This window comes from Oculina patagonica, chromosome 5 (genome assembly GCF_052425735.1).
Source record: "Oculina patagonica isolate OP01 chromosome 5, crgOcupat, whole genome shotgun sequence".
Lineage (NCBI taxonomy): Eukaryota > Metazoa > Cnidaria > Anthozoa > Scleractinia > Oculinidae > Oculina > Oculina patagonica.
In genome coordinates, this window is record NC_135762.1 from 13,901,463 (window position 1) to 13,918,284 (window position 16,822).

Here is a 16,822-nt window from a genome sequence, read left to right on the forward strand (position 1 = left end):
TGGGAGGCGAGCGCTCTCACCACTGCGCCATCCCTGCTCCCCCTGTTTATATTGCGGACATTTTGTGCGGTGCACCGTCACCCTGATTAGTCCTGCGTTATTTACTTATAAAGAGACGGATTCCGAACAAAATCGAATCAGATTGAGTTCGATTGTGTTCGATTGGTTCGAAAATCGAACTCACAGCAAAATAGATGTTCGATTTTGTTCGATTACCGGACCCAATCGAACGATTGGTGTTCGATTGGGTTCGATTGATTTTTGGTTCGATTTTGTTCGATTGGATACGCCGGATGTGTAGGAGATTAACATCATTGTCGCTCATGGATGTGAAATACCCTCATTTATTTACATGTTCTTATCACACACTTTTACTTCTGCGAAAACAGAGCTCAACAGAGATGAGGCTCCAAAACTCATTAAGATAATGGTTGTTTTGCAACAGGTCAGTCGCCACAGCAAAAGCCTCCAAAAGACTTAGGAGGCTTGCTGATTTTGTTTGACGGTTTAAACAATTTAACTGTCTAATTCCAATGCCTCGCTCCATTTATACTTGTAGCTTGTTTGAGAACAAAAGAAAACGTCAATCGTTGCTTTGGTAACCTTTGTGACTAAGTGACGGGTAAAAAATTAAAATTTGGTCATATTTGATCATTATGGTGTATTTTGGCAAAAATCGAAGATTGGTGGTTTTCACTGTCACGCCGCCAAAAAAAAAAAAATCCAAAACTAATGAGTAAAAAAAAAATCAAGAATGTAACAGGTTGTAGAAAATTACCTTATATGCTTGTTGTCCAAGTCTCAGGTCTGTACGTTATTCTGTACTCGAGTTATCCGTCAAAATGTTTCACGCAAATTTAGAGAGCACAGTATGGAATCGCCATGTTGGAGCCCAACTTCTTGGGCTCCAACATGGCGGCCGGAAATCAATGAAAACATCTGGCATTAAATTCCGCTACAAAAAGCGGTCGAATCACCCCCACAAACAAGTAAACATTCACATGACTACTTCTCGCAAAACCTTTACTGTCCAGATTGTTAAAAATCGCAGGATGAGGCATTTTTTAAAGAAAACGTGACAGCCTTCCGGCGGCCATCTTTGATCTCGTGTGGCGTAAAACTACGAAATTCAAAATGCTCTATCTTAAAGACGGCAAATGCTATCGAGCTAAAAATCGTCAAAAAGATATATATTAAGGACGTCTAAAAGCCAGTGAAGAATAAAAACTCAGGGGTCTTGCGATTCTTGATTTTAGAATTTTGATGACGTCACGTGAAAACCAAGAATTGGCTTCCTAGATGATTTTAATTTTCAAAACAACCACCCTTCGGCTAAAAAAACTACATCGAGCCTCCTTAAGTAACAAGCTCAGATTGAAAGAAACATCTTCTCAATTAGCTAGAACGTGTACAGGTGTAAAGCTCAAACTTCAGCGCTATTCCATGATTCTACGTTTGAGGATAGATTCGGAAGAATCGTGTTATTACCACATTTTTAACACCGATTTAGCAACACGATAAGCCGGTCCGAGTTCCCTTGAAAGACCTGTAAAGAAACAGACAAAATACGCGTAAAAACATGCACAAGTACAGTAAAAAGGTGTCTTAGCTTTATGACACAATCTTTCCTCATCTAGTTGGAGAGGCGATTGCGTTACCGACATTTTCTTCGTTGGAGCTATGAGACGAACTAAATAGAAAGGACAACAAGAAGTAAAACTGCAGAAAAAGATGATTCTGCAAAATCCTAGTAGGAAGCACCCCAAAGTTATATCCACCCCCCCCCAAACCATCCGAGTTAATAAGCGCTCTTCTCTAACAACTAGCTAATAAAAAAAAAACAGCTTCATATGCAGTCCTGTATTTATTTTCTTCGAAGAAGATAAAGGAGAAGAAGAAGAAGAAGAAGAAGAAGAAGAAGAAGAAGAGCCGTTTTTGGATTATTTTTGATTATACGAAGTGTAGCATATCCAACGCGCGCTCGTGGAATAATTGTTAATTGGCATCTCGTTACATTGGTCTCTGGTAACTTGTAAGTGATCCTGAGTCATCTTTACTGGGGTAATACACAGAAGAGCCTTTCTGTAAAGTTGATACTGTGTTTTCAGGGTTGAAAATCCATAATTTTCAAACTTTAACTGTTGAAACCGCGTTTTTGAAGACAATGGTGCAATGTTAGACTAAAAGTTTTCAATACAATTTCAAGGTTTAAATGCACCTAGTGTTATAGAGATTAACATCATTGTCGTGAGCTCCAAAGCTCATCCAGATAATGGAAGTTTTGAAACAAAACGTGAAATGGTACACACTCCACCATCGTAGCATTCTCTGAAAGACCGAAGACTTGCAGATTTTATTTTACGGTTTAAACATTTCAACTACAGAGTTCTCTTTGAAGATTCTTATTATATTTGACAAAAAGTCATTATAATTAAGCTGAGTTTTTATAATAAATTTTTTCAAGAGCGCCTAATTACCTTGGTCTTAAACTTGTGAGTGGTTATGATGATAAATATAAGTAGTACTTTCGAACGTGTGATGTTATAATGTTAACGACAAATTTAGGCATGAAATTGAACTGCGTCCACTTGGTTTACAAAAAATATAAGTTAATATGTTAAATAAAATGATTATTTATTTACCATTAGCAAAATAAGACAAGCGACTCTTCAAAGGCATACTATTCCACGATCATAAGCATGAAAATAATGTATTTTTTGTAGCTGGAATTAACCGGGGATTGAAAGTCAATCAGAAGCGGAGAAATATTTTGAATAAATAATAATCGAACTTAAAAGTAGTGCAATCGTCAGATATTTCTATTCGTTTTGTCTTTCTGACGAGTATCATTTCGATATTTGAAGAACATATTTTAAGTAGGTTGTTTGCCTTTGCAAAAATGTGTTGAAATTGTGGTTACGAGCGTTCTTTAGGCGGCTTGGGCATGTTACCAGGAAAGGTCGAGATAGCATAACACGAACTGCATTAAGATGGACACCGGATAGTGGAAGAAGGAAGAAAGGACGTCCACGGGAGACTTGGAAGAGGACGATCGGGGCAGAAATGAAAACAGCAGGGAAGACGTGGAAAGAACTTGAGAAGGCAGCCATGGAAAGGGAGCAATGGAAATCTCTGGTCTCAGCCTTATGTGCCTCGTAGGCGCGAAGAGGATTATATATAAATACTGTGTAAATAGTTCACATCGGATCGAAAGCAAAACCGTTTCGTTTCTGAGGAAACAAAACAAAAACGAGGTGAACTGTTTTCTCTTTCTCTCTCTCTCTTAAAAAAAATCCACGATTTCATTAACACCACAACATATTTTTATTAGCTTTACACAGTTACATTTACAAAATCGACAGAGTATTTTTTTTGGTTTGCAAGTGAGATAACTAAAATTTTGGCAAGCTTTTAGTATTAAGACCAGACCCCTCTTACTTTTACAGTTTCATAACATATTTTGAATGTACTGGCGGAATTCATCCAAGACATTGATGTCCATCAGTAGCCTGTCACTCGCGAAACCTGAGGCTTGCAAACAGGCTTGTTGCACGTGCAAAGACAACAGGATGTATTTTGTGGACACAGCGTGACAGCACATTTGTTTTCGCCGCAGATTTCAGGATTCTTCATGCACTTACAGTTTGTTGGTCCTGTAGAGTAAAAAAAAAATAGATCCATAATGCCAGAAATCAGGTTGGAACTACAAGACGATAGTTTATTGCAGAAAAAAGAAAGAGTTATAATGTATACGTCGGGAAAAACCTTAACTCGGAACAGAAAGAAAAGAACTACTCAATGGTCCATCTGGGTTTCGTTTTTAAAACTCTGGGGAGTAAAATAGCGGGGGAACGTATAATTTTTCACGTGAATCTTTTATAAAGTATTTTTAACAGAGTGTGGTATGAAATGTTAGCGGAACTAATTTGTGAATGGGCAGTTTTTTTTAACTATAGTTTTGTTTTAGTACTTGGATTCTTAATGTTCGACTCGGCTACTTGGTGTAAATTGAGGATTTTAGGGCGACAAAACGCTTTGTTACTTTTGAAGTCAGTCACAAATGTAAAGTAGCAACACGAGAACCCATTCACTCAGAGTTTGCACTTGGTATAGAAATAGAGCTCTTTGAATTTTCTCTTTGAATTTGACAATTTTATTGTAGTACGAAATTTCAACGAACATAATATCAAATTATTTTCAAATTGTGAAGGCGATATCAATTCTTTGTATCAAGGGGACAGGGGAGTTTTATTTATGCGAGTTTGAAAGTAACTGATTTAAAAGAACCAAAGAAAAAAGTAAACAATAACATAGTTTTTACCGTTCGGTCCCTTTGGAAACTGTGGAGAGAAAGAGAAAAAACGAAATTTTATTTCCTATGAACGTATTTGTTCACTAATTTTTCGATTGATTTTACAATTAAGACAGTACCACTGAGTTTAACAGTGGAAATTCAATACTCTGCGGGTAAAATACCAAAGTGCGGATATTAAACCATTTTGAACGCTCGTAGTTACATTTAAAAATGGCTGCGTGATAATACTAAAGAAATCAGCGCGTAACGCTGTTGACAAACTTGGCAAACGATGTTTACTGCATGCATTTAACGTGCCTTAGCTAGTTCTTCTATACAAGGACGGGTGAGAATGATTTCATGTTTAGAAACGGAAAAACTATGTGCATAGGGTCGCTAGCGTCTAGCGTCTAGCTATGAAGACGACGTTTCTCGAGTAAGCGAACCAACAGAAACACGATCAAGTGCACAAAATGTTACCAGGTTTGTCACGATTAAAGGCCAGGAAATAACAGCACGAGGTCAAATAGTTTATTATGAAGTAACAGTATGAATTCTTACCGGGAAACTGTGTACAGATGCCAAGTATGCGATTGCAAGAACGACCAGAATCTTCGACATGTCGACTCCGAACTAACAGTACGCTGGAAATAGAAGACCCATAGAAGGCAATGTTACTGTCAGTTTTTTAATTGAAACTAACCAGAAAGCAAGTAAGATACCAAGCGAGCATGAAAGCTCTGAAACGCAAGAGAACAAGCAAGCAGGCAAGCAGGCAAGCAGGCAAGCAGGCAAGCAGGCAAGCAGGCAAGCAGGCAAGCAGGCAAGCAGGCAAGCAGGCAAGCAGGCAAGCAGGCAAGCAGGCAAGCAGGCAAGCAGGCAAGCAGGCAAGCAGGCAAGCAGGCAAGCAGGCAAGCAGGCAAGCAGGCAAGCAGGCAAGCAGGCAAGCAGGCAAGCAGGCAAGCAGGCAAACAGGCAAGCAGGCAAGCAGGCAAGCAGGCAAGCAGAGACTAGGAAATAAAAGGCGAGGAATTATAAGCAAACAAGCAGCTCTTAAATCGTATCCTTTTCCATCAGTGTGACGCTCTCAAAACCTGTGCGATGTCGTAAGTTGTTTAGTAATATATCTTATAGCTTTCTTTCTTAATGATCGCAAACAACTGATTGCCTTGATAAGCAAAATCTTATGATCAGAAGTCAAATTTTACTGGAATTTATTATTTCCTAATTTATCTCGCGCCTTGAGTTATCACTTAAATGGCGCACTGGGTATTCTTTTATTTGTCGACGCTTGTTGTTAAACGCATAATCTTTTGACGGATTATTTTCATTAAACTATAAGCATTTAAAAATTAAAAACCATTCAGTAAATGATACAAAATGGACTCTACTTTTCCACTCACCACTTTATGACTCTTAAAATTGAAAAAACGCAGAACGACGTTCACCAGAGGCAAAAGGTCGTTATTGATTGTTGAGACAATTCAGTCACAGTATATTCTAACTGTGGATGCTTCTGTTTATCTAGTATAATTGAGTTTGGCAGCTTAATACAGCTGAGAAAATTATGATAAAACTACAAATATTGTGGAATAATCAAGAGTGTTTAAATTATATTTGTCTTTCGTAGCTTGGGTTTAATCTCAGTTATCAAGGTGAGAAATCGACACAACCAACAGCTTCCTAACATACAATCGTACAATTATTGGACTTTGTGTTCAGGGGAAGTTCATATATAATGTTCGAACGTTTTAACGTTTACTGCTTTTTTTGTAAAAGAAGTATGAATATACCTGAGGGAAGGTCCATTTAGCACGCAAAATGGGTAAATATGATTATTTACTTATTTAGACTTGTTAATTGGTTCTTGGCAGCTTAATGGAGCTAAGAGCATTGTAATTAAACAGAGACCTAATGTGGAATAATCAACAGCGCCCCGTTATATTGGTCTTTAATAGTGTAGGGGATATCACGGTGGTAATCCACACAACTAACAGCTTTTAAAATTTGTATTCAGTGAAAGTTCGTAATTTTCTCATGTCTACTGCGACCACTGCTTTTTTTTTATAATAAGATAGGTATATGATTCTAGCTTGGTCCACTTAGTTAACAAAATAGGTAACACGACTTTTTAATTAACTAGGTTATTTAGTTTTCTAAATGGGTAAATAAGACTTGTTAATTTTGGTCTTGGCATATGTTGGACTACGGGTTGAAAAAGTGTATTAATTTTTTTTTATGAAAAACAAGCGACGCATTTTATGTCTTGATAAAATAAGGAAATGAAAAATTGTTCAGGCACAGACATTTTTCTTCGAAAGTCTAATAAAGTTGAGATACCTTATATCCAACGTTTATTTCAATAAGACAAGCCATTGTCGAAAAATTTACCATCTTTCTTATTTACAAGGCCGTTGTCTTGTTATTGCTGTTTATCATAATTACTCTGAATCTAAAAAGCCATTTAGTGTTTGGAAGAACAGAAACTGAATACAGTGGAATCCCCATGTCTCGAGCCTCCAAGTGAAGCAAAAATTGATTCAAGAAATTCGGAGTAAAATTGCAGTGTTAGACTGGGAAAGAGACAAGGGAAACGACCTTCGGCTTGCTGTAGAAAAAATAATCGAGGGTTCCGAGAGATTGGTATTCCACTGTTAGTTGAATTTCATGTTATACAACACCGCATAACTGTTTAAATTTTTTTTCTCAGTTTTCTTTCGACTTTTATATGAAAATCCCTCACACTGTTTTTTTTTATCATTTTATATCAAAATTGAATATGAACTCCCTCTTTGGTTCCTGTAAACAACAGAATACTTTCTTAAGAACACAAAACAACAGCAAAAACAAAAACAACGTTTAGCAACCAGGCAAATGAACAAGCTTGTTTATTACCAAACCATTTATTGTTGCAACCATTCTTCGTTGGAGCTATGAGACGAACTAAATAGAAAGGACAACAAGAAGTAAAACTGCAGAAAAAGATGATTCTGCAAAATCCTAGTAGGAAGCACCCCAAAGTTATATCCACTCCCCCCAAACCATCCGAGTTAATAAGCGCTCTTCTCTAACAACTAGCTAATAAAAAAACAGCTTCATATGCAGTCCTGTATTTATTTTCTTCGAAGAAGATAAAGGAGGAGAAGAAGAAGAAGAAGAAGAAGAAGAAGAAGAAGAAGAAGACGAAGAAGAAGAAGAAGAAGAAGAAGAACCGTTTTTGGATTATTTTTGATTATACGAAGTGTAGCATATCCAACGCGCGCTCGTGGAATAATTGTTAATTGGCATCTCGTTACATTGGTCTCTGGTAACTTGTAAGTGATCCTGAGTCATCTTTACTGGGGTAATACACAGAAGAGCCTTTCTGTAAAGTTGATACTGTGTTTTCAGGGTTGAAAATCCATAATTTTCAAACTTTAACTGTTGAAACCGCGTTTTTGAAGACAATGGTGCAATGTTAGACTAAAAGTTTTCAATACAATTTCAAGGTTTAAATGCATCTAGTGTTATAGAGATTAACATCATTGTCGTGAGCTCCAAAGCTCATCCAGATAATGGAAGTTTTGAAACAAAACGTGAAATGGTACACACTCCACCATCGTAGCATTCTCTGAAAGACCGAAGACTTGCAGATTTTATTTTACGGTTTAAACATTTCAACTACAGAGTTCTCTTTGAAGATTCTTATTATATTTGACAAAAAGTCATTATAATTAAGCTGAGTTTTTATAATAAATTTTTTCAAGAGCGCCTAATTACCTTGGTCTTAAACTTGTGAGTGGTTATGATGATAAATATAAGTAGTACTTTCGAACGTGTGATGTTATAATGTTAACGACAAATTTAGGCATGAAATTGAACTGAGTCCACTTGGTTTACAAAAAATATAAGTTAATATGTTAAATAAAATGATTATTTATTTACCATTAGCAAAATAAGACAAGCGACTCTTCAAAGGCATACTATTCCACGATCATAAGCATGAAAATAATGTATTTTTTGTAGCTGGAATTAACCGGGGATTGAAAGTCAATGGCCGTTTTTATGCTAGAGACGTTAAAGCTGTCTTAGACGTTAAAGCTGTCTCGAGACGACATTAACGTCTAGTATAAAAACGGTAAATAAGACAGACGCCTTTAACGTCTGATGGCTTTAACGTCTTTTCGTAAGAGCGTCTGAACGACGCTCTTATCGGACAGCTTTAACGTCTCAGACGTTAAAGCCGTCTAGTATAAAAACGGGACGTCGTTAACTAGTATAAAAACAGTAAATAAGACAGACGCCTTTAACGTCTGATGGCTTTTCGTCTTCGTGTCCAGCGTCCTCCGAGTGTCGAACCCAGTCTTTTTTATTTTTTTTCTGAAAAGCTGTCAACTAAATGCGTCCTGTTTTTATACCAGACGCCTTTAACATCTTAGACGTTAAAGTCGTCTAGACGACATTATCGTCTCTAGCATAAAAACAGCCAATCAGAAGCGGAGAAATATTTTGAATGAATAATAATCGAACTTAAAAGTAGTGCAATCGTCAGATATTTCTATTCGTTTTGTCTTTCTGACGAGTATCATTTCGATATTTGAAGAACATATTTTAAGTAGGTTGTTTGCCTTTGCAAAAATGTGTTGAAATTGTGGTTACGAGCGTTCTTTAGGCGGCTTGGGCATGTTACCAGGAAAGGTCGAGATAGCATAACACGAACTGCATTAAGATGGACACCGGATAGTGGAAGAAGGAAGAAAGGACGTCCACGGGAGACTTGGAGGAGGACGATCGAGGCAGAAATGAAAACAGCAGCGAAGACGTGGAAAGAACTTGAGAAGGCAGCCATGGAAAGGGAGCAATGGAAATCTCTGGTCTCAGCCTTATGTGCCTCCTAGGCGCGAAGAGGATTTTATATAAATACTGTGTAAATAGTTCACATCGGATCGAAAGCAAAACCGTTTCGTTTCTGAGGAAACGAAACAAAAACGAGGTGAACTGTTTTTTCTTTCTCTCTCTCTCTTAAAAAAATCCACGATTTCATTAACACCACAACATATTTTTATTAGCTTTACACAGTTACATTTACAAAATTGACAGAGTATTTTTTTTGGTTTGCAAGTGAGATAACTAAAATTTTTGCAAGCTTTTAGTATTAAGACCAGACCCCTCTTACTTTTACAGTTTCATAACATATTTTGAATGTACTGGCGGAATTCATCCAAGACATTGATGTCCATCAGTAGCCTGTCACTCGCGAAACCTGAGGCTTGCAAACAGGCTTGTTGCACGTGCAAAGACAACAGGATGTATTTTGTGGACACAGCGTGACAGCACATTTGTTTTCGCCGCAGATTTCAGGATTCTTCATGCACTTACAGTTTGTTGGTCCTGTAGAGTAAAAAAAAAATAGATCCATAATGCCAGAAATCAGGTTGGAACTACAAGACGATAGTTTATTGCAGAAAAAAGAAAGAGTTATAATGTATACGTCGGGAAAAACCTTAACTCGGAACAGAAAGAAAAGAACTACTCAATGGTCCATCTGGGTTTCGTTTTTAAATTTCTGGGGAGTAAAATAGCGGGGGAACGTATAATTTTTCACGTGAATCTTTTATAAAAGTTTTTTAACAGAGTGTGGTATGAAATGTTAGCGGAACTAATTTGTGAATAGGCAGTTTATAAACTATAAGTTTTGTTTTAGTACTTGGATTCTTAATGTTCGACTCGGCTACTTGGTGTAAATTGAGGATTTTAGGGCGACAAATCGCACTGTTACTTTTGAAGTCAGTCACAAATGTAAAGTAGCAACACGAGAACCCATTCACTCAGAGTTTGCACTTGGTATAGAAATAGAGCTCTTTGAATTTTCTCTTTGAATTTGACAATTTTATTGTAGTACGAAATTTCAACGAACATAATATCAAATTATTTTCAAATTGTGAAGGCGATATCAATTCTTTGTATCAAGGGGACAGGGGAGTTTTATTTATGCGAGTTTGAAAGTAACTGATTTAAAAGAACCAAAGAAAAAAGTAAACAATAACATAGTTTTTACCGTTCGGTCCCTTTGGAAACTGTGGAGAGAAAGAGAAAAAACGAAATTTTATTTCCTATGAACGTATTTGTTCACTAATTTTTCGATTGATTTTACAATTAAGACAGTACCACTGAGTTTAACAGTGGAAATTCAATACTCTGCGGGTAAAATACCAAAGTGCGGATATTAAACCATTTTGAACGCTCGTAGTTACATTTAAAAATGGCCGCTTGATAATACTAGAGAAATCATCATGTAGCGCTGCTTGACAAACTTGGACAAACGATGTTTACTGCATGCGTTTAGTACGTGCCCTGGTTATTCTGTACAAGGACGGGTGAGAATGATTTCATGTCTAGAAAAACTGTGGAAAAACTATGTGTATAGGGCCGCTTGCGTCTAGCGTCTAGCGTCTAGCTATGAAGACGACGTTTCTCGAGTAAGCGAACCAACAGAAACACGATCAATTGCACAAAATGTTACCAGGTTTGTCACGATTAAAGGCCGGAAAATAACAGCACGAGGTCAAACAGTTTATATTATGAAGTTACAGTATGAACTCTTACCGGGAAACTGTGTACAGATGCCAAGTATGCGATTACAAGAACGACCAGAATCTTCGACATCTCGACTCTGAACTAACCGCAGTATGCTGAAAATAAAAAGCAATGTTACTGTCAGTTTAATAATTAAAAATTACCAGAGAGGAAGGCAGAGAGCAAGCGAGCATGAAAGTACTGAAACGCAAGAAAACAAGCAGACAAGCCGAGACCAGGGGATAAAAGGCGAGGAAGCAAACAAGCAGCTCTTAAATCGTTTTCTTTTCCATCAGTGCGACGCTCTCACAAAATGCGCGATGTCGTAAAGTTTTTAAGTAATTATCGTATAGCTTTCTTTCTTAATGATTCCAAACAACTGATTGCCTTTCCGTAAATAATAAGGAATGGACTCTACTTTTCCACTCACCACTTTATGACTCTTAAAAATTGAAAAAAAAGTGCGGAACGACGTTCACCAAAGGCAAAAGATCGTTATTGATTGTTGAGACAATTCAGTCACAGTATATTCTCGCTGTGGATTCTTCTGTTTATCTTGTATAATTGAGTTTGGCAGCTTAATACAGCTGAAAAATCATGAAAAACTACAAATATTTTGAAGTAACCAACAGTGTTTATATTATATTGGCCTTTCGGTTTAATCTCAGTTATATAATAATGGTAAAAATCGACACAACCAACAGCTTCTTAGCAGGAAATAGTACAATCATTGGACTTTGTGTTCAGGGGAAGTTCATATTGTTCGAACGTTTGAAAGTTTACTGCTTTTTTGTAAAAGAAGCATGCATATCCTTTAAGTAAGGTCCATTTAGCACTCAAAATGGATAAATATGATTATTTACTTATTGAGACTTTCTAACTGGTTCTTGGCAGCTTAATGCAGCTAAGAGCATTGTAATTAAACTAAGACCTAATATGGTATAATCAACAGCGCCCCATTATATTGGTCCTGCATAGTGTAGGCGATAACACAGTGGTAATCCACACAACTAGCAGCTTTTCAACGTTGTATTAAAGTTCGTAATTTCGCATGTCAGATGTGACCACTGCTTTTATTTTAAAAAGGCATTTGATTCTATCTTGGTCCATTTTGTTAACAAAATGGGTAAATATGATTTGTTAATTTGCTAGGTTATTTAGTCTTCCAAATGGGTAAATAAGACTTGTTAATTTTGGAATTGGAATATATTGGACTGAAGGTCGAAACTGAGTTTTAAAAAGCTTTAGGTAAAACAAACGACCCGTCGAGAAAAATGAGCAAAAACTCTAGATATGCAACAAAGGTCGGGCCGGTGCTGATCTCCAGTTCCCGTAGCATGAAGTGCCTGGCAGTATTTTTAAACCTGGGCGGAGAGAGGCACTGTGAGAGTTTAATTTTTTTGCCCAAACCTCAACGCGGTGATACTGGTCAGAGCTTGAACCCGGATTTCTCGGTCCGGAACCAACGCCCAGAGTCTATAAGGTCACTGCGGCTCTTAAGTAGTTAACTTTACTTTAATTGTTTTACAGTTACAATCTTCACCATAAATTTCGGTTAAAATACAACCTGTCCGAAAGCTATGCCTAAAAAGCCTTAACTGCTTAGAGTCTCCGTTTTCTTCTGGGGTTCGACGACTGTTTATACCAGAACGTGAAGGGACTGGGGCGAGAAAAGGCATGCTCAACTGTTCCAACTCCTCGGTCCACACATACTCCTTTCGTAACTTTGAATGGAAAGCAGACTGCAAGCAGGGTATAAACCCTCTGTTCTTCCAACTGACATCAGAACTCAAATGGAAAATCAAGAACAGTTTTTGTTACAAAAAGTTAATTCACAGAAGCGTATTATGAGCTAATGACGTCTTCTCTCTTACATGAAAATCTTCAAAAAAATTCTAATTAGACAATCTAAGTTTTCGAAGTGTATTTATACAAACCCTTTCATATTTTTCTATTGTTTGAAGATCATTACTGCAAAAGCAGCTATTTCAAAAAGAAATTGTGTTCGTTACCGGATAACAGAACGATAAGCATCGTAATGAAAGTGATAAGTAGGGCGGAAAACTTAAGGAGAGCTGGGTTTTTGAAATTTTTTGGAGATCCTTGGGCGAGTTGAGTATTTATGGAAGAATTGCGAAGCAGTGAAGTTTTTGTATCATGTAATTTCCTTTGCCCTTCATTTGCCCTTGAGCAAATCGTCACGAAGCTGTCTTTGTTTGGCTTGTAAGTGCTTTTATTGGTGGAAAAGTCAACAAGAGGGTAGAAAATATAGCTTGGAATGTTTACCTGATAACAATTAAACACTGAAAGGGCTCTCTTTACAATTTTTACCAACACATTGCTTTAATCGAACTTAAAAGCATTGTAGTTGTCAGATATTTCTATTTGTAACAAATCTCAATATCTTTTTGTTTTCCTGGCGAGTTTCTTTTCGATATTTGAAGAACATGTTTTTACCAGGTTGTTTGCTTTTGCTAAAACGTGTTGACACTGTGGTCACTAACGTTCTTCTGATTGGATAGTAGCCCCCCTGCGTAAATAGTTCACATCTGAACGAAAACAATACCGTTAACTGTTTTTTCTTTCTCTCTCTCTCTCCCTCTCTCTCTCTAGAAGAAAAGTAAGGCACTTTTGTAACGCCATTCTCTATTTATGATAGCTCGAACTATTCTGCACGCAGCGAAGCCATTCAAAGGCTGAAATAACCTTTAACATGTAATTCCAATGCATACAAGTGGTCAGCATATACCACTTCAACATCACTGAATAAGATACTAATATGTAGCTTAGAGGTTACAAATGTGCCCTTTTTCGTGGTAAGCATCCTGTTAAAAGCTTTTAATCTAATTTCTTGGCCGAAATGTAGCTATTGGCTTACCATTTATGTCCCACACCATTCTCTCGATTACCACATTAATTTAAATGTGAGTTATGACGCCCAGAAAAATTCTGCCGTGTAACCGTTTGACTCTTCATGCCAATGAACAGAATCACGGTTCGGAAAAAGCTCATTTCGTGTTTAGTGACTTTGAAAACTTTATTTCATAAAAGCTATTCAACCAAATTTACTCAAACTTTAGCACAATATAAAGTTATGCTTAGGCAATATACCAGAGAAAAATCAAAGGAAACGGCGCAGTCCTTTATTTTTTATAAAGATTTGAAGTTACCTATGTCTTAAAAGCGGCAACGTTACGAAAGCTCCCTATTTGCTAGATGTTCCGAATGTCATTATCGGCATATTTTTTTGAGAGATAGGACACAATATTATAATCACATTAAACACCATCACGAGAGCAACAAGTGACCCAAATTTCATATTTTTCCCTTTCAAGGAAAGGGAGTTAGGGCCACGAAAAGGGTTTTTGAACACCCGCGTAATTGAGCGGTAATGTGGTTAAGTCTCTATGGACGCAAAAAATGACAGTTTGAGTTACTTCATGGGCAAATATTAGTGATGCAAATACATCTTGACATAATTTATAACATAAGCAACTTGCTCCTTGCAACACGCATGACACAGCGTAGATATATTTTAAAAACTACGCACCTAACAATTGCGCATACCGAGGCCCTGAAAAGCACTCTGTAGAATATAAGAGGACTAACAAACCAACTACACAATAATTATTCCAGAAGAGCTTGTGTTGGGAAATAGAAACACAGAACTGTAAAGAAGAAAGGTTATTTCAAACACTGAAAGTCATACCGCTGATAAAGTTGAAAAACCCGGCGCAAAACAAGGAAAAAGAAAACAATTAAGTTGGCTGATCTACCGCACAAAGCCTTGGGATGTCCTAGCTACCAAGATCTAATATTCGGTGCTACATGAATTGTATCCATATACATAATGACGATTTATTATAAGTTTCCTTCATTTAGCATGACATTTCCTGCTGAGTGAGGCAGAGATCTGCACTTGGTAAAAAAATATACATACATAGCTATAGCTGTTTTAAAGAGGGCGTTAACGTTGTCTCTGATACCCACACCCTACATAGACCCTAAAGTTTTAGGTGCGTGGCTAACGTAAGGCATTGCAGGTACTCATCATTGAAAAGATACAAAAATTATGGAATGAATACGTTATCTTTTTAGTAGAATAGTATGTATATATTAAGTATAAAGCCTAAAAAAGGAAAACTGATTTTTAAACCCTTGGTAGTATTTTGCAAATCTTGACCCGTTACAGTGGTACATGGCAGTGTCTTTGTTTGATGCTTCATTGAGTATTTTGTAGCATTCTGAGTTTATCTTGAACAGGCATAGATAGTATGCCTATAATATATCGTAAAAAAATCTTGTGGTTATTCATCGTGGTAGAGTACAATAATTAAGTATTTTTCGTTTGTCTCACGACGTAGTCACGTGTGCATGGAGAACGACTGGTTGTGCGTTAACTTATACACGCTGCCGCGCTGTGATTGGTTGGTTTTCTACAGCTGTGATTGGTGCATTTCAATCCTCGCTGTTTCTGTGTGCTGTTGTTCCCTCAGCGGTCCGCTGTCGTACAGTTCTCCTGTTGTTGTGTTTCTTGATCGTGGGCATCCATGCCTCAGGAATTTCAATTCCATTATCCCTGTTGATATTATTAGGGTGAAGTCTTATGTGAATTGCCTCTTTGACCCTGCGTTTGTACCAGTGTGGGTCACGATCAATAAACTTTACCTCATTCCAAAGCGGGTAGTGTCCGGTGTTGTTGGTGTGTTCTGCAACGGCGGAGGTCTGGGTACGGGCAAGTCGGATGTCCCGGTCGTGCTCTTTGATCCTGTCTTGCATAGGTCTTCCCGTCTCGCCGATGTAAACAACGCCATCTTGTTTAGTGGAATCAACAGCGTCTTTCGGCCGTACTAGGTGTGATCGTAGTGTGGTTTCCGACTTGAAAACAGCACGCACGCCTTGTTGTTGTAGGCAGCGGCGAAGTTGTTCGGAAAGACCTTTGAAGTAGGGCAAAACTGCAGTGGATTTTAACTTGGTCGCGGGTTCACTAGTCCCATTGTAGGGCTCAAAACATTGCAAAACTTTGTTGCAAACTATGTGAAAAAGATCATGCGAAAAGGCTATAAGTTCTGTTCGCTGATAAACCCTTATTGTAGTTTTCACGTCTTTTTTTAACTCGGTGAAAAACGTAATCAAATTCGGAGCAGTGACCTTTGCTGAGATTTTTTGCCCTTATGAGCAAGCATTCTAAACTTGCTGTGAAGTTTTAGGAATTAATGACGGGAAGAAATTAAGGTGAGGGGCTGCATTTAGTTGCCTTTTTGTCATAAGGTCAAGTTAACCTTTTCGTTACTTAACGCGTTTATATTTTTCTGTCGTTCAGATGTTTTCAGTTTACCAGCTAAATATTGTTCAGCTGGAGCCGTTTTTAGTAACGGGGAAAGGCTCTAAAGAGTTCAAATAGGCAGAAGGCTATGGTAATTACGCGGGTCCACCCCGGGGGGGGGGAATACTCCATATAACGGCCTATACGGGGAGGCTCCGCCCGAAAGGGGTACCTTTTTCAGGCTTCAGGTATATAAAAGGGTAGGGATTTCACAAGTTTAGGTATATGAAAGGGTATGAAAATCCGTCATTTAGGCTTTTTAAAAGGCTTGTAATTAAAATATTTCGAACAGACCCACTTTATGGCTGTATTATTTTAATTTATTAAGCGCTTCATAAAAATGACAAGAAAACGTCCTGTTCTAGGGCTATGTCACGTCTTTTGGGTATATGAAAGGGGTACCTTTTTCAGTAAAAGGTATACGAAAGGGGTGCAATTTCTGTCAAAATGGTATAAAAAAAGGGTAAGGGGTAAGAGCTTGGGGCGGAGCCTCCCCGTATAAAACTTTTTTGGGTTCCCCCCGGGGGGTCCACCGTCGTTACCAGATTCTTGGTTTCAACTCTTACCATCAAAATTTAATCAGTTAAAATTTCAGATGAAAGATAGTATAAAAGGGATGTGTGCCAAATTTTGGCAGCGGTTTTATA

General features: G+C 37.6%; 2 long non-coding RNA genes across 3 annotated transcripts; both read right to left on the reverse strand.

Annotated features, from left to right (window-relative positions):
* Positions 1 to 3,300: 3,300 nt before the first annotated feature.
* LOC144654939 (uncharacterized) lies at positions 3,301 to 5,771 on the reverse strand. Its single transcript, XR_013571023.1, has 4 exons — positions 5,698 to 5,771; positions 4,856 to 4,938; positions 4,322 to 4,340; positions 3,301 to 3,653 (listed from the first exon to the last, which is right to left on the reverse strand). It is a non-coding gene; the product is annotated as an uncharacterized LOC144654939 (long non-coding RNA).
* Positions 5,772 to 9,326: 3,555 nt separating this feature from the next.
* LOC144654263 (uncharacterized) lies at positions 9,327 to 11,340 on the reverse strand. 2 transcript variants are annotated; one of them, XR_013570887.1, is made up of 4 exons: positions 11,280 to 11,340; positions 10,880 to 10,965; positions 10,332 to 10,350; positions 9,327 to 9,664 (listed from the first exon to the last, which is right to left on the reverse strand). It is a non-coding gene; the product is annotated as an uncharacterized LOC144654263 (long non-coding RNA). The 2 variants fall into 2 exon arrangements; XR_013570888.1 differs by having other exon boundaries at positions 11,283 to 11,309.
* Between the last annotated feature and the right edge of the window lie 5,482 nt (positions 11,341 to 16,822).